We start from the raw sequence: 23,174 nt of genomic DNA, 5'->3' as shown, positions 1-23,174 counted from the left end.
TTGCTTGTTAATATGTATGTTAAGGAGTGCTTATTTGTTGTTTTTACAATGATACTCAGTGAAATGTGTAGTAAGCTTAGTAAATTTCACCTCCTTTATTTAATGAGAAAAACTGCACTTGCTGAATTTCCAACCATCTTGGCCTTCAACAAACTGTTAAATCCTCACAAAGTTCTTTCTATGTCTTCTGCTTACATTTGAGCCCTGAGATCTGAACTGTTTGAGTCAAATCTGTAAAAAAAAAAGGATGGCTTTATTATCTTATCTGCTTTCTTTTTATCTTCCCCACCCTGTTTCCAAGACTCCTGACTGCTACTCTCTGTTCCTTCTGTGACTAAATGTGAAGCTTTAATTTAGGCCATTACTAACCCATGCATCCACCGCTAAGTCGTCACTCGTATCTCCAGGTACGTCCACTCGTATCTGCCCTTTCTCCAGCTGGCTATCTTCCAAAAAATCTGCACTGTATCAGCTGGATCTTTTGATTCATTGGTCACTCATATAATACTAAAAGTAAAAATGACTTTCTGATTATTGCTTTGATCATGTGTGTACACATTTTCATTTAAAGTTATATAGCTTTCAAATCATATTCATTGGGCTAGAAATGAAGTTGATATAAGCTCCTCAAAAGTATAGGCCTTAGTTCACATATCTTTGTATCTCTAATACATATCAAATACTTACAATGTAGTTGAGCTGATGTGTGTGTGTGTATGTGTGTTTCCAGCTGAGATCATTTGATTTCCTTAATTACTAAATGATTCTATGACCATTTTATAGGACACATCATGACATGGTCTGTGTTAGGGTGAAATAAATGGTAGAATTGGGAAAAGGTATCAAATACTGAGACAGAATAAAAGATATTCCTACAGATTGTAAATTTATAGATAGTAAATTCTCTAAATGTCCAAAATGTGCCAAGTTTCTAAAGCTATATTTTAGGTTGCTTAAAAGCACAAAGTAGTTCATGCGGCATAAAATAGTTTTAACAGTTTTCAATAATATCTATCAATTCACTGTGAGTAATTTTATTTAGTTTTCTTAGCAGTATTTCTATGAATGTTCAATTTGTGGGACAATACAAATCATAAGTTGATTTAGCCTTCTTATACATATATTTAATATTTGAGATTATATATTTCATAATGTATGTGAAACCAAAATTTCTGCACAAGACTAGCACCCCAAATTAGATATATTTGTTATAAATATAAAATTGAAGAGACAGATTCTGGTCCAAGCTGTGACACAGGAGGCTCCTGAACTCACCTCCCCCCATAGACTCACTGAATCCTCAACTACACATGGAATAATTGCCTCTGAAAGAAATCCAGAAACTGGTGGAACAACTCCTACATATCCAGTAAGGGAGAAAATACCCACGCTGAACTGAGCAGGAAAGAGCAGGAAAGGCTGAGACACATTCTCCCCATCACCCCACCCACCCCTGGCACAGCGACGTACCATTTAGAGGCAGCTTAAAACTCCCAGCTTCTCCTTGAGGAGAGAAAGATTTGGGCCCAACATCCAGTATCCCAACATTTAAGACTTCTACAATCCAAAACACCTAGCTCTGAAAGCCAGCAGGGCTTGTATCTACGACACCCAGAGGACTAGAGAAAGACGTTGTACTTAGCTGGCTCCTGAGGACTCACTGTGTCTAGCATCCCAGGGCTCAACACAGAGGGGCTGAAGTACATGTCTCCCAGTCTTTTTCTGAAAGAGACCTATTTGTATTTGTTAAGAGCTGCAGCATGAGGATCAGGTTTCTAGTTCAGATGCATCTAGGGACCAAATGCCATCCTGCCAACCTCTTCAGGACCTGGAAGCCAGCAGACGCCATCTCTGTATTCTCCCTGTAGCCTACTCCAAATCACCAGTATCTCCTGGGAAGGATTTTGTACATGTATCTGGCACTCAGACTCTTGAAGCTGCCACCCAGGGAATGAACTCTTTTCCTGGCTCTGGGGGCCAGTGGGACTTGAGCACGTGGGTACCATCAGAGTATACCAAGGAAACAGCTCTTAATCGGCGATTCCTCAGGGAGTCAGCATAGGAGCAGGCCAACGCTCAGCCCCCAGTCTCTCCCTGAAAGAGGTCACATGCATACTTTAAAAGCTGCTGCCTGAAGGTCTGGCTTCCAATCAGCTTGCATCTAGGTGCTGACCAAGACCCTCCCCCTTGGGGCTCTGACAGACCCTGACCTACCCTCAACTACTGGGAGCCACTAGAACCTAGAAGGCATCTTGCACAATCACAAAGGGCTGACAGACAACCAAGAACTAGGGTGTGGTTGAACGGTAAGATTCATCTTCTACATGACACCACTCTGTGAAGGCTGGGCGAGGAGGTGTTTTACCTAATGGACAGAAACCAACACAGAGAGTCAAGAAAAATGAATAAACAAAGGAGTATTTTCCAAACAAAACAACAAGACAAAACTCTGGAAACAGACATTAATGAAACGAAGATAAGTGATTTACATAATGAAGTGCTCAAAATAATGGTCACAAGGATGTTCACTGAGGTCAGGAGAACAATGTGTAAATAAAGGGAGAATTTTAACAGAGAGACAGAAAATAGAGGAAGATACAAATAAAAAACCAAACTGGAAGGCTCCAACACCACCACCTCAAATCAAAATGCCATGTTTTGGGTACTCATCGTTAGAAGTATAAAATTAAGTCAGATATGCTACTTGAAGATTTGGCAAATTACAATGTAAGTGGTTACATTAAGATCCCAAGAAAATGATATTCAAATATATCTAAAAAAGGCAGAAGTGGCTGAAACAACCCTAGGTCAGATGAAATGCTAGAGTGTCGATTTTTAACAAGGAACAACTGGAAAATGTTGCCTTGGTAGCTGAGTGTAGAAAGCTTTAGCCTGAAAGGGAGAGATGATCAAAGCAGAAAAAAAAGGAAGTGGGAAAACCTAGAAGGATTACATTACAAACTGATTAGTACCTTAACTCGTATATCATCCATAAATATGACTGTACGATAAAGAATCAAAAATTAAATAGAAAAATGCTGAAAATACTAAAAACTGACAAGCTCAATTAGAAACCAAAAAGAGGATTATCACAGTACATGTTGACTACGAGTTATTACAAATGACAATTTAAGATTGATACGCTGTTCGAGAAATTGGCAAAAGAGTCTTTGGTATAATTGGAAAAAAAGCGTAAAATAGGATTATACAAACTGTCTTTAGAGATCATTTAACAATAAACAATATAAATTAACATATTCCCTTGTGACATTCTGAATTTATCACTGATTATAAAACATATTTTTCTGAGTATCATATACATTTAACACACATTTTAGTAATCAAAATGAATATTGTGAGCGAAAAATACTTCAAGCCCTATCAATAAACAAAGAATGCTGAAGCCATCAAGTCATCAGCCACGTGCCCTCTCCCCCTCCCCCGTGAAGACAAGCCTGCAGCCCAGCTTCTGCAGCCATTCACAGTGCCCTCTGAGGGGACTCAGAATAAGAAAGGACAGGGTACTGGCCCTCGATAGCTAGGTGCTTGTCAAAGGAATGAATTCAGTGAGCCCAAATGTTTGCTTCCTCCCATACATAGAAAAGCACTAAATTCTTTAAATTGAAATGTCTGGTTTCCTTTAGTTAACAAGTAATCTTTTAATGTTCCAACTACCTGGTCTTTGTTGTAAAACTCCTCTATATCCTAGCTCCTCCCCTATGTCTTCAGAGCAGTCCCTCAGAGCAATATGAAAGGCTGTCATTCCGGCTTGAGTCCTCCCACCAAATGAAACATAACTCTCAACTTTTAAGCTGTGCATTTATTTCAGTCGACAATATTTTAAAGTAATGCTTTTTTTTTTTTTTGGAAACTGGTAAATTGGTCATTTTGTGAATTAGCCTGCTCTCATACTGAGCTAATTCCCCTTTTCATTGCAGCATAAAACAAAAGCTTAAATGGAATACTTGCATTGCTGTTAATCCAGTGGTAGTATGTTTTACTCTTTTCTAAAATAGTAGTAGATATAGAAAAATAAGCACCGTAGGTCAGCAGTTGTAAATGACAAAGAGAAATGATTACTGAATTGTTTTTGGTTTCCAGTGAGAACACAAGGTATGAATGAAAAAGGTTAACAGCTGAATTAAGTGAATTGTTTCTAATGGTGCGGCTCCTGCTGAATAGTTCTCATAGGAAAACCCCTGTCAACCAATTGACATAGTGATGGCTCATGCCTCCCTGGACTGTGACGCTCCAGGAATACAGAGCCTGGAGAGACACAACAGAAAGAGACTTCAACGACAGAAGGGGAAAAGTGCCTCGGAGGGAGGATCTGAGAACACAGAGGAGGCGAAATTAGTCCAGGCTACACACACGTTATAGGAAGCCTTCCTACAGAAAATGATGCCTGAGCTTTCAATTCCTATGACAAAATGAAAGACAACATGACAAAGTGTTCATAATAAGTTTTCTTTTAGTTTTGTGAGTTTTACATAACAATACAGAGATAAATAAAAAATCGTAAGATGCCACTATAATATGAATACCTTATTTCTACTTCTGAAATCTAAAAGTCTCTGAAAAACCAAAAGTTTTTATTTTACTTCTCACTAAGTTGGTTTAAATGTATTTGGCAGCAAAACCTAAATAGGTATGTTTGTTGAAAAAATAAACTGGTTGATGATGGAATATTTGTCTAGAACTCACCAAGGGCATTACATAATTTATTGGATATACATTACGTTTCCTTTACAATTTTTTTTAAGTCTGAGTTTTGGCAGCAAATGTATAAGATAAGAGATTATGGATTTGTATGATACCAAATCATCCTGCTTCAAAGCACCTTTTGTCATCTTTATCTTCGACCAAAACATTTTCTCAAATGTTCTCAAGCATGGTCCATAGAATTCCTATATTACTCTGAGACTAATTCAAATGAAATAGCACAAGTATTACTATCTGAGAATCTTTTTATTGCAACTCATTAGCCCTGAGTTGTGACTGTTGCAGTAAGAGACATAAAAAAGAATTTAAAACTTCATTCCAAGACTAAATCTTCCACCCTGAGAAATATGTTCAACTGAGACAGGCCCAGGACATTAATATGAAAATTTAACCAAGGCTTCTTGGTCTTTTTTCCCTTTGTTTACTGCACAGCCTGGCATAGATTACATTCTTATACATACTTCTCCAAACCTGAATTAATATGTGGCTCTTAAAAGTAGAAGACATAAACCCTGGATATAGTGTGTATAGGTATGTCAAAATTTAGTGATGACTATTTTCTGGGAAAAATATTGCTCCCTATAAGAGCAGTACGTTTTCTGGGCAAATACATTGTTTCATGAATTGAAACATTATCACTTGGACATCCTTCTTTTCTCTTTTCAGAATGGGATAAACAATATTCACACACATAACTTGAGATTTTGTTAAATGAGAATTGGGGGAGAGAGGTCTTTCGATGTCAACACTTTTAGTGAAAAAGGCACATCATCACCTTACTTCTAATTCAGGAAGCAGTACAGGGCTGGCCCCACATTCTGCCTATGGAATGTGTATCTCCCTGAATAAATCTACTTTCATTTTACTATGGCTCGTTTTTGAATTCTTTCTTGTGCAAAGCCAAGGACCTTCACTTGGTGGGGTGCATCCCAGGGACTCGCCAGAGTCCTCAGGTATCACCATCCTCTCATACCCCATTTTCCTGCAACAACGGCACACCTTGTTTTCCCTGGAAATACATTTAAAAAAATAATAACCTGAACAGTTGATAACTGACAACATACTTTTCCTCACAGTTAATCCCGTGATCCTCACTGACCCCTCTACACTGGCCCTTGACCTCCCACCCCGACTTGTTCTTCTCTTTTATCCCTAACAAATCCATATGGTCTTGATTGCAGAATTCTGATTCCTAGTTCTAGGACTAATAGCAGCTTCGTCACATGCCCAGCTGGTGATCCTATGCACACCTTCACAAAAATCAAGTATCTGACAGTGGTGTTTTTGGACCTCTGTGATGCATCACAATCCCTGGGTGTCTCTATCAGGAGAATAATCACCGTCATGTGAAATCCAATGGGAAGAACTGCTGTGGCAGAACCTGGCCTTCATCCTAATGAGTTTGAATAGCATTTTTTTCCGGATGTGTTTTTTTCCTAATGCTGAATGTTCCCTTCTCATCCTTGAATCTGAAGAAAGGTGCTGACAGACCCACTGAGGACATTACCAGGGGAGGGATGTCAGATCTCAACTGCAGATGTGAAGTGTGCATTTTCTGTACAATGCTTGCCACCCACGTCCTGCCTCTGCACTGTGAGTGTCGTGGACAATGTGTTCCCCTCTGTATCCCTATCACTTACATTACCATCTGTCAAAAAAGCACTAGATACTTGCTAGATTAAAAAAAAGAAGTCATAAAAATATATATATATATTTAGAATCACATACTACTAAAGCCAAACAAAATCATAGATAAAAGCTAATCCAAATAATAGATTTGCAGGTCTCTCATTTAATAACACCTGAATCAAGGTTATAACCTAAAATCTCTAAATCTTAAATCTAGTGATTCCTTATAAAATGTTGATTAATTATTTGATTTGATATAAATATCTTTTAAAGTTTTATTTTACAAAGAATTCTTCCACTCTGAGAGAATACTTGCTTTTCCTTATTCGTATCGCTATCATGAAACCACTTTAAATCCATTTTCTGTCCCTTCCTTTAGTGCCCTAGTTTTCAGACCTGGGTTTGGGTTCTGGTAATGGGGATGCCCAGAAAATTGCAATAATTTTTCTAAGCTCCAATGTATTTTTACAGCTTACTCTTTGATGTTCTATAGGATTATAGTTCCCTTGACTGAATAGAAGCCCTTCTCTGAACATCAGCATGGGATTGTGATGGCAACAAGTACCGGAACTAACAGATGTACATGTAATTTTCACATTGTTATTCTTTTATAAAGCATGTAAATCTCTGTAGCTAAGCAATAACAATTTTATTAACATTGTTTCACTCTTCAACCCTTTTTGATAAAATAATTATATATATATATTTATAAATGTATGTTTAAATATATAATCTGCGGGAGGTAAAAACATCTTTTTCTGGTGAGTGGCGTGATTATTTTTCCACAGCTTTTAATTTCAGCATGGAAAACAATAATTAGTGGAGACCTTCACATATACTGAATAAGAAAAGAAAATGAAAGGCCCATAATAGGATAATTCCTCCTTTAGGATTTTCCTCTTAGTTTTAAAAGCGATATATACATGTAGCTTTATGCACTATGTGATGGTAATATGGTAGGTAAATCGGCCTGGCCACAGGTTAGGAGTGTATCATTATTCCCAAGGGGAAAGCCCTCCTTTTATTATCTCCTGCTAGTGATGTGTCAACCGGATTCATATCCCTGCATTTCCTCTTTATGGCTCTCCCTCAACCTTCTCATTTTTCTTACAAAGGAAGAAATATGAAGCTGCTTCTGTTTATAAAGACACCTTAATAACTCTCATTTATATATCTTACTTTCCTGCAAATTAATATTCATAAATCCCAGATCTAACTAGTAAGAGTTCATTTCCATTACAATGTGCATAATCCTTTCATATTTGTCCTTCTCAACCACACTTCTTATATCTTCTCCTTCCCATCCCCTCTGTCTACTTGTCCCTAGATACAAAGCTTAAATTCCTTCTTATAAGACCTCTGCTTTCTTTCTGAAAATGCGTTTCAACCCCTTACTGTGAGGTTTGTCTTTTTCCCCTAAAAACATTTTTTAGTTAAGATTCATCTCCTTTTGTAGGTGAACTTAACTGAAAAATGATTTGCCATGTTCCACAATATTTCTTTGCAGCTCATCTCCCTCCTCTGCCTTATCTAGTTCTCAATCAGGTAGCTTCCCATTTCAGTCTAATATAAAGGACATAACATTTATCGAGCTACAATTGTGTCTCTTATGTGCTTCTGAGGCAGATACATTCATTTTACCAAGAAAGGTTAAGTCTTTTGAAACCGCAGAAAGGTTAAGTGATTTGTTTGAGTTCTCATGACCAACAAATGTCTAAATGCTGAACGCTGTACTATGAAGTTGTAATGTGATACATACTCCTCTTTTTTACGTAAAGGTCTCAGCTTTTAAACATCCCAACTAATGTGATTCTCTGGCCTTTTTCTAAACTGGTCATAGTCTTCAGCGTAGTTTATAAACTGTGACACCTTGGACAAAACACATGATCTGACCAGGGCAGGGCATTAATAATACTTTTTTTTTAAACTAGTTTTGGCTAATATATACTTACTTATAAACTTACCATTATTTTTTCTTACCTTGCTGCACTGAAGATTTGAAACAGATCTGATCAATTTTGTCTAATGCTTTGGCTATTTGGTCAATATATTGTCTAATATAGTGATTATTTGCAGACTCAGAACACTAGTTCTTTAGGTTAACCTTATGGGTAATTTAACTTTCCGGGTACTTTTATCACATGAGTGATTATTAAGGCAATTCTCTCCAGTCTTTTCAATGAAGAATTGATTTTTTAAGCCCAAATATAAAATCTTCTATCTAATGATTTTTTTTCATTTAAGTGTTATATTCTAATATTATAATCAAATTGGGTCAATCTGTCTGATTCATTTAGTTTATAACATTCCTTTTCCTTAATACAGAGAAAAAAAGTAACTAAAATAACTATAATTTTAATACTATTTTTCCTTAGAGGATTCGAAGCTCATCCTCTCCTGTAACTTTCAACTCCAGGTCTTCTGAACAGACACATGGAATTGAAGCAAAGGCAGATTTAAACATTCTTTGCAGCTTCTCTCAGGAAACGAGATTTTAGTGTGAATCTTTAGGACATTGCATGGAGCTTCTAGTTAAACACACTTTTAGTTAACTTTAGGAGTAGCCCTGTTAGGCTACAATAAAAGTAACTTACATGAATGTCAAGTAGCTTGGGCAGCCAGTCTTCCCCAAAACTAAATATATAACAAACTTTAAGGAAGCTTCAGAGGTAGAACATGTATAACATTCTGTATCAGTAACATGTCTTTATACAATGCATTTGCTTTTGTGAGAAAGTAAGATGTAAACAGTCAGTATAGACAATTACAGACAAACACAGTGAAAGGGCAAACACTGGGATCCACATCCATAACTGTTTCCAGAAAAGATTTGACTACTTTTTTTTTTCCTTTTTTGTCTTGAGTAGATGGAACCGCAAGACTTAAAACAATTTGAAAGTTCATAGCATATGTTTGTAAAAGGCTGAAAATAACAAAGTACAATAATAGAAATTCCATGCTCAGTCAAATTACTTGTCAATAGAGAGAGGTGAAATATTTAGAGGAGAAAACTATTATTTTAGATGGGAAGTTGTGAGCAACTTATTATGACCATGTAAGTTTTAGTCAGCCATTTTCTAAAAGGGCAGAAATAAGCTTTTATCAATTATAGCAACTATATACATATTATAATAGAAATACTAAAGCATTTCACCTTTTTAAAATCATCTAATTTCTCATATTCTTATCATAAATATTCATGAAGATATGCTTAAGTGACGTATTTCACAAAACTTTCATCCTGTTTTAACTTTGGTAGATGATCAAAGTTATAATAGTATTTCTCTCACTAACTTTACAATAATATTGTTTTCCTATAAATGATCAATAGCTGGCTGGCACTGAAAAAGAGCTCTTATTTTTAAGATCTATATTTACAAAAGTACCGTATTTCACTGAATGTTGTTATACAAGGTATACAAGTGAATGATCCATTTTCTTTAATCAGAAAATAAGAGCCAAAGTAGGAAAAAGCTGCTATTTATATCTAGAGGTGACTGAAGCACTGGAGCTGCAAATATCCTAACAGAAGAGGGAGATTTGAAGCTGCATTTCTCAAGCTTCATTATTTTTGATGGGCTATGTCAGAGTCAGGGTTACAACTGGTATGGAACTTCCAGTCAAAACTCCAGTCAAAAGGAAAGCCATGAAGTTGTTTAGGGAGACTGTATACAGGATATAAGTAAGTTTTGAGTGATAGTTCCTCAACTGTAGTAACTTTTAATGATGTCAAAAATGTAGCAGTTATGTTTGAATACTTGCCTAATTGGACTTAATCAGTTAAATAAGTTATCATATTTAAAGCTCTTAATGAAGTATTTTTTAAAAATCCATCATGCTATATAGATCAGAGCAAATCCACAGAAACATTTCCAGAGGAATTGGCAGCTTCCATAAAGTCTAACAAATGAAAGCTTTATAAATTTAGTAATATATCAGAGGCTATTTAGAAATAAAAAGAAATGGGTTGTTCATGATATTTTCATACACTTGGCATTTTTACCATGTAAGGGGTAAGTAAACACATCAGAGAGAAAACCTAATAGCCCACAAAATTAGTGACTTGGCAAACAGGACAGAATACTGGTGACTACAGAGTATGAAGTGGAAAATAGGAGAAAGTAGGCCAAGAACAAAACAGAGAGGAAGCTTAATCCTTTTTTTCCCCAATAGAAACAGTTTTCATATGAAATGTCATATATAAAATTGCTAAAGGAGACTATAAGATTCTATTCAATGCTAGACTTAACTTAAGTAGAAATGAAAAATTGGGTTTAATGTGGAGATACTTTTGTATACAAAAAATACATAGAAACTCTCTGTCCAGGATAGATGTATTAATTGTCTATTGCTATGTAACAAATTACCCTAAAACTTAGTGAGTTTAATAATGACAAAAATTAACTCAGTTTTCTGCAGGTCAGGAATCCTTAGTTGGGTAAATCAGCGTCAAGGTTTCTCAGGAGGTTGCAGTCAAGCTGTTGAATGTACGACTGCGGTCTCATCTGAAGGCTTGATTGGTAGTAGTGGTGAAGAGGATGCTTCTAAACTCACTCGCATCATTGGTCTTGTTCTCTTACTATCTGTACTTCTCTACTGTGCTGCTTCACAACATGTCACGTGACTTCTCCCTGAGTGAGCAATTTGAGAGAGAGAGACAGAGACAGAGAGGGAGAGGAAGAGGAGAAGAGAGAGAGCCCAAGACAGATGCCACGGTCTTTTTATAAACTAACCTCAAATAGGGCATTCCATCACTTCAGTTGTATTCTGTTCATTAGAACCAATTCAATATAGCCAGCCTACATCCAACATGGAGTAAATACCACAAGGCAGGGAGCATAGAGGGCTATCATAGAGCTGCCCTTCATGATAGACGTGATTAAATATCTCCAAATTATACTACAGGCAATCTAATCATTTCAACTAAGAGGGAAAGCAAAGCTTAAGGAGGGAAATAAACATATCAATGTGGATAGCACGTGAAAGAAAAATGAATGTTAAATTAGAAGAATAAACTGAAAGTTAAGTAGATTCAATCCAATAATGTCATGGGCTGGGCAAATGGGATAAGGAGAGAAGAAAATTTAGAGCTATTCTGAAGTAACTAGTGAAGGGTAATGTCACTGTATGCTTTTAAGGCAAGGAAAAAGAATTCCAGCCGAACAACAATACTTCTGTTTAATGAAACACGGCTTGAAACCTTCAAGTAGGAAGACAGTGGAAGACAGTCGATAAACTAGAGTAGCACAAACTGGATATGATCAAAATGTTTATGAAGATTCTGATAAATAAGAAACTTCCCCTAAAATGAAAGTCAATAAAACAGAATCTGGCAGGCAACTGGATATGAATTTTGAGAATAAAAGAACATTTTTAAGAATACAAGCCATGCATTGAGCTCTGGTGATGTTCCAGGCAGAGTTTTGAACATTTTAGTGCTCTCATTTAATTAGAACATTAATTCAAAGGAGTGTTATCATAGAAGACATTGTGTTCAACTTCCTAACATCCATTATTATAGTGGATTAATTCAAGACAATTATCGTAACTCCAACGTCTTTGCTGACAATCAATTCAGAACTGGGTTATGATCCATTTTTGGAGAATGATTTGTGAGAAGTCTACTGCAGTCATCTGGAACAGACATTTTCTTTCCTCAGAGAGAGTCAGTGGGAAAAACAAGATGTCTCTTCTTCCCCTCGACTTGTCATATTTACATATAATTATTTAGAAAAGCCATAAGTATTGTATTATTAGCCAAAGAATGAGCTCAACACCAAAGCTGGCTAATTCTTTTCTGAATATTAATGTGATAGTAATAATTTCTGAATAATTTCATTCTAAGATGAAAATAGCCTCATAAATTCCGTCTAAGAAGAAAATATCACATAAATTCTCAATTTTGCCAAAGCCCAGGATTGTTATTTAAAGGTTTTTTTTCTTTCCTTCTATTTATCACTAAGTCTACAAGGGAAAATATGGGATAGAATTCTAGATGTACTAACAGTTTTTTCTCTTTTCTTGTAAGACAAAACAATTGTGTTGCATCCCTTTAACCTCTAAATAGAGAAAGAAATTAAAAAATGGAGAGATAGTAGATTGGTGGTATGAAATTAACAATTTGGCATCTGTAGCACATATCTATTTACTGCCAAACATTTACTCCAAGAAAAACATTCTTTGCTGTCAAATTTTATTAGAGATTGCACTGAACAAGGGAAAGGTCTCTTAGGAATATTTCTTGTTTGACAAGGAATGAACATGGTGTCATTTTGCTTTCTGTTTGTGGCAAGACAAAAATAAACACTTATTTCAGTAATTGTGATATCTTCAGAGTTCAGGCATTCTGCCTATCAAAAATAAGCTGTAGAATATGATATAGCATCAAGTAACTACTGCAGCTGCCCTCTTATTAATTCCTTGGTACTACTCTAAGTGGCAAAATACTGACCTGGGGAAATCTGGGAAGCCAATTCTGATGGCAATATGGAAAAAAACAAAACAAAACACCCCAGCGTGCTTTCTGAAGGGTTTCTCCAGGCTTGTATGGTACAGTGCTGGGAACCGGGATTCAAACTCTGGAGAATTTGAACTGTTGTCTCTCCAAATACTATCACTAATGGCCCTCCTGGTTGCTGTTCTGTTAGGGATTGTTTAACTTCAGATTACTCTCAGCCATTCAACAAACAGCTATTGGATGTCTACGATGTGAAAATTAGTGCAAGAGATGTATCTCAATTCCAGGCACCTCACATTCTGCTGTTCTGCATTTCACCCTCACCTTACTTGATGTTATCTATTAGACATACTCATTTTTAACAATGATCTAAATGGAATATAGCAAGAAGAGTCAGAATTTAACTTTACATATTTTATTTCCCAGGATATGGGAGTTTAAATGGCACAATAACTCTAATTAATAGGGATAAATATAATGGTTATTAATAATACTATACCAGATTATATATATTACAATTAATTATCTCTTTCCTACTCATTTCTAACCAAACATACTAGACTGTGGAACAGTTAAGATACCAAAAAAAATTAAAAAAAAGAAAAATAACAAAAAATCCCTAAGGTTTTCTGTAGTTTGCACCCTAATAGCTGGATTACTGGCCAAACCAATACGCTTGTCTATCCTCTAGCTCAAGAGTACACTGAAAATGGCTGTCTTCATCTATATTCCCCAAACTCGTAGTTTCCAACTTATAAACGTAGGTTATTCCAACATTTTCCAGTGTGCCTGTCCACCTAGTGTCACTGCAGTTCATTTGCAGTCTTCAGTTGTTGAGGACTATGCCTAGGCACCTTTTCCTCTAAAGCATCTAGAAAGTTTTTTGTTTTTTGTTTTTTTAAGATAAGTAACATCTCTGGAGAAATAACTTAATTCCATCTTCCTTGAATTCACGTCCTCTCCTTCCACCCCCTGATTCTGTAGATGAGCTATATAGCCTTTCTACTTCTTTCCATCTAAGGGTGTTAAAACTCCAGGTTTTCATCAGATCACAGTCCACATTCTAGACTGCCTCTGAACCATTTTGATACCCCTCCCCTCTCCACTTCACCTCACCACCTTTCTACTCTCCACCCAAGATGGTAAATTGGATCATTTTCTCTTCCTTTATACAGTAAATCAGGCTACCCTTGTTTCCAAACTTCCTACTCAGCAAAACTGTTCCCTATATTTTCATTACCATCAGTGCATCACAGAGGGAACATGGCTTAGGGGGAAAATCTTGAACACGTACTCAGGAAACAGCTATGGAGCAATCAATGTTCAGCTATTGTCCATACAATTAATTAGAACTGTTAGCAAAAGAACTTCCTTGTCTTGGTAGACCTATAATATATAAAATAATTGAGACATATTCTAATATATAGTGGGTAGTCTCCAGTCCTTACCCCCTAAAAATGTGACAGAAACCACAGGAGGCATCCCATGGGGAAAAAACACCAAGATTTCAGAGGCAATGTGAAACTGGACTTAAGGGTGAGCAGGAGAAATGTAAGGCCACCCATCATGATCATTCACACATGTGTTGTCAGATGGTGTGAGTTTCCACAAGGCACAGGCAAAGGCTCTATTGGGTTGAACAGTACCCCTCCTTCTCCTCACCAAAAAAAAAAAAAAAAAAGTATGAATGTGACCTTATTTGGAAGTAGGTTCTTTGCAGATGTAACCAAGTTAAGGTGTGGTCCTACTATATTAGGGTGGGCCCTAATTCAATGATTAGTGTTCTTATAATAAAAGGGGAATTTTGACATAGAAACATAGGGAAAATGCCAAGTGATGGTGAAAGCAGAGACTTAAGTTATGTAGCTGCAAACCAAGGACTACTAGAGAGTGCCAGCAAATCACCAAAATTTGGAAGGAGCAAAGAAAAATCCTTTCCTACAGGCTTCCGAGAGAACATAGCCTTGCCATGATTTCAAAGTTCTAGCCTCCAAATCTATGAGAGAATCAATTTCTGTAGTTTAAAGCCACAAGTCTGTTACAGCTGCCCTAGGAAACGAATACAAGCTTCATGAATCATTCTACACTGAAGAGTACAGAGTATATCTAAATGGCAGGGTTTCACATTCTGAATCAAAAAGATGGGCTTACGTCTCAGCTTTACCACTAAGTCCCGTGGTTTGGGCAAGTTATTTATCCTCATCAAATCTTCATTTCCTCATGTGGAAAATGGAATACAAATTGTATCTTCATTTGTAGCATGAAAAAGTAATAATACACTTAAATCCCAGGTCACAGTGCCTGGCACATTGTGGGAGTTCTGTAACTGCTGCCTACATAATTATTCAAATATAATGACCCCATAAGAGTGCCCCTAAAAGTCAGAAGCACACTCGTGAAGTGGCACTTAAGACATACACCATAACTCCTAAATCTCTTTGTTCTCTCCCACAGAACAGTTAGCACCTCTCCTATGAGCACACTGCTCTACTCACTGACACATTTTCACAGCACGTCACCCCAAGAGCCAGCACTGCAGCACTGCCTAGATGCTGTAATTCTTTCCATCTCCGCTCCATCTTCTTGAAAATGGGGAGTTATATAATACATCATATGTGAATAGGCTTGGAGGAATAACTTTGTTCACCTTTTATTTCCCCTTGCAGTAACCCCACCATTGCATTCACAAGACTTGCATATTTTTCTGATCTGTGTGAATATGCTCCCAGTGAGTATAATGCCTTGCAGATAATTCAATCTCAATTATCATTCAGCAGGAAAGAAGAGCTACACAAAATCAGGATCTACAGGCCAGCATTACTCAGGGATGCTATGATCAAGAACAGGAAGAGCTCTTCAGTGGCCATGAGAGTTTGAGCTGACATCAGTGTTTCTAAGCTAAGCATGTCTAGTAATCACCTGGAAATCCTAGTTCCCACCCTCAAGTGACTGTGATTCATAAAGTCAGGGTTGGAACCCTGAAATCTGAGATTTCAAAAGGTTCCCCAGGTGATATGGTTGCAGGTGGTCTGGGAGTCACATTTTGAGAAAGACTGACCTGTACGAAATAGTCATCTATTAGGACCCTAACAGTTTTGTTCCAGGGACATTTCTGAAAAAGATCTGAAGGTATTAACATCTAAAGTCATTTTATTTCAAGTTCTTAGACCTAAATTCTATAGAAAAGTATCTCACATGCCATTCTTACACCTCTATTCCCCACTTAGTTACATTAGATATATCCCCAAAGGTCCTCAGACTGTTACCTAGATGGTTACTTTGCAAAAAAGTGTGATTTTGGAAAGAAGCCTCTGAGCTCAGAGTGCTACTGGTAGCTCCATGGGGATCTCACGATCTACTTGGGCCCTGTTTTCATGGTGACTCTTAGCCATCACTACATATTAGAATTAGATGTGAATTAGAATTAAAATATTCACACCTTAGGCCAATTAAATCAGATTATTTGGTCCAGTCCCAGAACATAAGGATTCCTAAACAAATTCTTCTGTGCAGCCAGGGTGGAGAAGCACTGCTTGAACTGAAGATTTATCAGAGGCTATGTGACCAAGGTCTCTGCTCAACAGTAAGAAGAAAATTCCTGTGACTCTGAATCCTCTGGTTTTCTGGAACTCATATACCTCAGGATTTTTAACAGAACATGTATATAAGCACAAGACTGTGGACAATGAGATTAGCAACTCTTGTGCACCCCAAATTTCAGAAACAAAGGATTAGAAAAAAGTGGCCTACCACAGAAAAAGTCTGAGGAAGAAAATACTATAACCCGCACATAGTAGCTTAAGGTCACTAGAAGCATGGCACCTATGTTGAAAAAGAGAAAACTTCAACAGAATTCCAGTCTGCCTGAGACCTGTCTTCTAACAGAAAAAGATTAAAATAGGAAACTTCTTTTTAAAAGCTCTATTTTTTATGTTGAGGTTTAGATACTGAGTATATCTCGAGTTAAAATAAATTGTTCTTATTAAGTGAGCCAATAGTATGTTGTGATAATAAGTGAGACCCAGAATTATAAATCATTTTTAGTTTCTGATTTTAACTACATATTTTCATCCTCAGAAAGATTAGGCAGTTAAGTCTATCATGATCAAAATCATACCCCAGTGCCCTCAACTCAAATACACACATCTTCCCATGAGAGTATCTGAATAGAAAATGAGTTAGTGATAAACTGCGATGAGTGTAACACTTTCCAGGTAAGATGGGTGAGAAGAGAATTGATTTTACTTCAACAAATTGGAGTAAGCAAGATGTGGGCATAACTGTGTGTCAAGAAGAACTATTAGAGCCTCAATCTACTCTATCCAGTGAAATCTAATCAAAACATGCAATAAAGTTTAGGAAGGTTTGAAATGAACTGTCTTTAAATCTTTTATCTATTTTAGAAGCTGTTATTCTTACATAATTTTACTTCTTACTCAGAACAAGCTTCTATTTACTTACTAGTTTTAATAAATAAGCAGGAGAGAAATAAATGTTTGTCATATATGGTAAGAAAATAATTGTCTGCTGTTTTCATTAGTTTCTTCTAGTCACAAGGAAAAGATCCACTTTATCTCAGAGAAACTTGACCCGGATGACTGCACGGAAACAATCTGAAAGCAGAAGTCACAAGTAAAATTTTCCAAGGTAATCTATATCTACTTAATGTACCTGAAGCTGGTCTATAGCTACTTGATCTATTTCTCATAAAAATATTAAGTGAATACAGTATTTGGGGGTATTTATAGATTTCTATATGCAGTATTTTGGCACAATGAAAATTTGTATTTTAATATAATCCTCCATTCATTTGTTCTACATTATTTCATCTGATTAAGGGAAACTGATATTTTGACTCATCATCTGATACTTTATGGAAACACTACGAAGAACTTCCTGAAGAGGCTTAACACTCACCATTTTAACCTTATGATGAAGATGGTACAAGCTATCATCCCCTCATCAACAAATATCTTTGCATCATGGTAAGCATAGTGAAGACTACAAGACTGTGTTACTGGTGCACTATTCTTGAGTCGCAGAGTGTCTTGCATCTACTAGCATTAGAAAATAATCACATGAGCAAGGCATCAATCTCTCATAGGCCAGATATACCCCAGAAAGTACAGTCTCTAAAATTTCATCTTTGACATCTCATTTCTGAGAATTCTAAGAAACACTTAGCATTCATTTCTAACCAAGCAGAGCTCACCACACTGAGGAACCAAACAAACCAAGAAGGAAAAGGATAGACTTGTTGCTTTGGAAATGTTCTAGGACCATTCTACAAATTCTAAAAGCTACCAAAAAAAAAAAAAAAGAATGAAACCATTATTCTAAAGATGAGGACTTCCATAATTTACACCAATTTTCTGGGCAGCTTAGTCTGGAACAAATGAAAAACTTTTTACCTTTTATGGATTGAACATGCTACAAACTCTGAAATGAATTTAAACACTTCTTTTAAGGTCTACATTTTTTCATATAAATGTGTAGATTTTAATGATATTTTCTGATATTTTAGTAAAGTCTAAAATCATTGTATATTTATATTATCACTTAACAAGGTCATGAGTATTTTTGAACTTTTAATGGGGATAACTAATTGATGGAATCTACCTAAACAAAGATTACTTTGTAAAATAAAGCTTAGTAAATTGTTTTAAGGACTAAATATAATTACATTAACTTCTTCTACAAAATATGTAATCTTCTCATATGTTCCCTGCAAATTACCTTGAGGTGATAGTTTTGCAATGGAAATGTAAAGAAACCCCTCTTACTTGTTTGTTTTATATAAGCCATCTCTGTTGATACAACTAAAAGAACAATTGTTAACTGAGTGGGCATTCAACATATTAGCCAAGTGGTCATCTGCACATTTTAGGCAATAAATAAATTTGAAAACTTTACGCTAATGAATAATTATAACCTCACTGTGCTTAGTTTAAATAAAATGACTGAAAAAAATACTATGGGAAGAAAACATTACCTGAAATATTCTACAAAATTGAGAATGCATCAAACTATCTTAGACAATAAAATCACTGTCTAATAGAAATAATGATCACCCAAATTTCCAATGTATTATTTTACTTGAACAATTATTTCACAATCTTAGTGACTTATCAATTGTCTTACTATTTGAAATAATTTACTCATATGATTAATGTTTTATTCTCCTAATAAAATTACAGCTGTGAGAAATCTCATTGTTTATTGAAAGAGACTTGAAAATTTCTGGTTATGTACTCAATTTGATATTGTAGTAAGATTTATAAATAGCTAATTGATTATAAAGCTCATTTATAGTCTACATATTTCCAAATTCAGCACCTAATAAAAAAAGCTACCTATAGGTAAAGGTTACAATTATCAAATGTCTATAAAACCCATTAAAAATATAAGCTCTATGATATTAGCCTATGGATATGATGCATTTTTTTAACCAATTTACATGTTGGTAAGGAACCTGATGGATTATATCCTTGAAGTCAATGTATGACTGAAATTTTCAGTAACACAATTCCCTGCACTATTAAACATTCAGCATCTCAAAGAAACAAATAATGTATTACTACTCAATAAAGATAGGAGCATATATGTATATACAAACCAGTTTACATGAAATACACACATTTCAAATTCAAAACAGAGTTTGGGAGAGACGTACTGGACAAGCCATTTATATTTTGACCAATAGACAAAATCATTCATAGCCCTTCAACCACCAGCTCCTTCTTCAAAGGCAACCATTTAATAGTTTCTTGTGAATGATACCAACAATTTTTTAAAGCATTATTATATAAGAGCCAAAACAAAGTGAGCAGCATTGTTTGTTCTATGAGAGAGAAAACGATGAAATAAGATGTTGCATCTTTACCTCAGAGAGATTTTAATCAAGCAACTTCAGGGGCAAAACGATTTGCCAAGTGTTTACCATCTAGACACACCTCCTATCAACTGTACATTGTACTGGTACCTACTGGTATTTATAAGCACAAAGAGGGCCCATACGGAGAGAATCAGAAGCTGCGTGACTTGACTGACCTAGGACTGTCCTCCATTTCCATTTCTATCCTCATTCCATAGCTTCCACTTTGGAGGGATTAAAGAAACCTTCATGTCTTTAAAACCACAGTTATGACTTTGGGGAAATTACTCAAACTTTCTGTTTCTGTTTCTTTATGAAAACAGCACCTCCATCATAGAGATGTGGGCTATAGATAAAAGTGTGCATGTATAATTCTTGAGCCTCATACATATTAAATATGCATTATTTAATACGTTTAATATGCATTTCTACTATTCTACTCTAAATCAATATTATTTTTATTAGAAAACCACATCCTAACATCATAATGACGGGTGATGATGAGGAAGAACAAACAGAATATAACATTATGTTAATATTTGACAACTGCAATAAAAGCCTGTGAGTAAGGACTTTTGATTCAAGTGTACTCACTTAAACAACTTCATGTATATTAGGGTATGAGGCAAAGAGCAGACCATATACATATATATGTGTATACGTGTGTTTAGTTTGCGTTCAGGTACAATGAGAACATTCATTACAGACAGTAGCAATGCCTTCTAATTTTTCAAGATACATTGCATGTATGCTCTTGGCATTTTATTTAGAATATCTCAAAAACATTTCGACCTAAAGTCCTGGTAGATATTACCACATCCCATCTTACACCTGAAAGAACTAAAGCTCAGAAGCTTAACTGGCTTTTCAAAGATACACACTCAGAAAGTGGTAAAAGTTGGGTTCAAAGAGCTGTCTGGTCCTTAAAGATATGTTTTATTCAATAAAACATGAACACAGAACACTGTGGTATAATATTTAGTGAAATAAACTATAACAGAAAAGTGCTATTGGAATGATTTATAGAAGTGAAGTTGGAAAAAAAATTGAACTAAATGTTGGTATCCTTTTAACATAAAATTTTTAATTCCATTAATACTTTAACTTATATAATATAATTCATAAAGAAATATAGATCTATATTATAATGCAGATATTAGATTATCTATTATGGATCTCCAACATAATATTTATTTTTATAAAACCATTAATGAATATGAATATATTGACTTTAAATTATAGCTACAGAGTTTCCATAGCTCTTTGAGGAAAATTCACAGATTAATATTATAACCACCATGATTTAATTAAAACTACCATGATTTCTTAATGTTAACATTTTCCAAATTAAATTCAGATCTCATTAAGAATCAAAGAAAGAAGCAAAGAAAATTTTAGGGATCAGCTAAACTTCCACTTCTTCATTTCTCCAGTGGTTACCCCTTTCTGGAAGTTTAATGTATGAAGTAGATCCATGTATGTTTAGGACAAATCCCAAATCCAGATTCAATACTTTTAGACCCAGATTCCATGTTAAATATCTCACACACCACACCTCTCATTCCCATCAGACAACAACAGCTGAAATAGAACATATGGTGTGAAGAGTCTCAAACTGCTGTTTACACAGCTACCCTGAGTAACTGGCTTACCCTTTATCTCACAAATGAAGACTGGTTACAATTATCAAAATCTGTAATCATGGCCCTAAATCAGGAGGAAACATGTTAAACTATACATTTCCACATACGGAATTGGAGAGTTGCATACTAGATTTTAGTAATATTTATGTCAAAATGACATACAGGAAAATTTTTAGTGTTTAATAGATAAAATACAGGATTAAAAAAATTTATGTAACATTTGGTTGATTTCCTGTTGATGCTCTACAAATTACATTTTTCTGTACATAATTTAAAGGTGTTATATCTGAAGAAAAAAGAATAATCCTCTAGGTTCTCACCAAGAATATTTTATATCTGCGATAAAAGTTCCACTGAGATTTCAGATGGAGATACACAGCTAGGGCTGAATTTAAATATGGCACTGACTTTCAGGATCTTTTCTGACTTTTAAAGGGCACCTGAAAAATGAGGGAGGAAGGTCTCCGCGGTTTGTGGTGATTTTAAAGGTCTTTGACACTTTGGGTTTTTCGCCAGGGTAAAACGAGGACATAGTTTGGTTGCCATGTGGGTTGAGCAGCTTCCTAGCAGTAGCCCTTTGAGGAACAACCCAGCAGGGTCAGTAGGAATTAAAGAGGAGTGACAAACAGAGCTGTACTCCCCTCTGGGAGAAAGAATGTAAGGAAGTGCTTGTGCCTCCTCTAAGCCTTAAGGCATATGAATATGGTCTCTATACAATTTTTCAGAAGCAACATTTAATTCACATTCTATTTTGAGTTCATGAAACATGGGTATTGATTTACTGAGTTAATCATTTAAAGGGTGGGCCTTTCTTTTGTTTATTAATAAACTGATTTGAGAGTTTCACACATACTAGGGTACAGACATGGCATAAAGTCATTCAACTACTCTTTAGCAAGAGAACCTTTTTTTCCCCCTTTTTCTATCTTTTTATAAATTCTTCTTATCTCTTACCTCCCAAATTTGAGTTTCTGGTGGAAAGATTTCAAAGTTAGTTCACTAAATGAGGCACCATAATTAATAATGTGAATAATCTGCAGTGATAGATGGCATTTTCTACCTCAGAAGTCAGTGTAAATAGAAGCCTAATAACCAATAATAGAAATGAATTAAGCTTCCCTGCAATTTTCAAAGATTAACTTGAATTAATCAGAACAATGTGAAATCTAAGTCAATCAATTGGTTGTGCTTTTTTACATTTCACTGTCTTAAAGCCAAAGTTTTAAAAATAATATATCATTTTACTTGTAAATGTTCTCTCAAAGGCATTTTGAAGTAACAGATAGAAAATATTACCAGTTAAATTGTTTTAATTAGATAACTACCTTAGTAATGTAAATTAGAAAATAGCAGTATTGCTTAAATGTAAGTGCTATGAGGGTAAGTTTCTTTTCTGTTTTGCTCATGACTATATCATCCGAGTCCAGAACAGTGCCTGGCCCCCAGCAGTCCGCACTGGTAGAATGACTCACTCTGCTTTATTTTGATAACATACCTCCAAGGCAGTTTTATTTTAGCACTAAAAAAGAATTTTAAAAATCATTAAATAAAAGAGGTCTTACATCTTCATTAGTAATAGGTTTAAGAAATGGACTTTTAACAATATCACTTTTTTTAGTGTTACAAATAGTACACTAGACAAATTTTCTATGTGCTTTGCAGCCCATCATTAGTGAACTTCATGGCAAATGTAAACAGGCTCTTAGAAGTGAATTGGCATTTTACTTGTCCTCTTATGTAGAAACACACACTCAAAAATATTTTTTTATTTCTAATTCTGTGTAAAAATATTCTTGAATTTAATACTCTCATGAATTGGCTAAAAACTTATATTACAAGAAGCTTTACA

General features: G+C 35.4%; 1 protein-coding gene across 7 annotated transcripts in view; it reads right to left on the bottom strand.

Annotated features, from left to right (window-relative positions):
• The window catches only part of LOC116282436 (protocadherin-15-like), a 504,558-nt gene that overhangs the window by 280,791 nt on the left and 200,593 nt on the right, over nucleotides 1–23,174 (bottom strand). Inside the window, exon 4 of one of the 7 annotated variants that reach the window (XR_012077459.1) lies at nucleotides 150–231. The exons of the other annotated variants lie outside the window; for them this stretch is intronic. The gene's annotated coding sequence lies outside the window, so the exon portion shown is untranslated. Of the gene's footprint in view, nucleotides 1–149; nucleotides 232–23,174 lie in introns of those variants that run through there. 7 annotated transcript variants of the gene reach the window in all.

The sequence above is a fragment of the Vicugna pacos genome, chromosome 11, assembly GCF_048564905.1.
Source record: "Vicugna pacos chromosome 11, VicPac4, whole genome shotgun sequence".
NCBI lineage: Eukaryota > Metazoa > Chordata > Mammalia > Artiodactyla > Camelidae > Vicugna > Vicugna pacos.
Note: the sequence above shows the minus strand (reverse complement) of the source record. Positions and strands in the feature narration are given on the sequence as shown.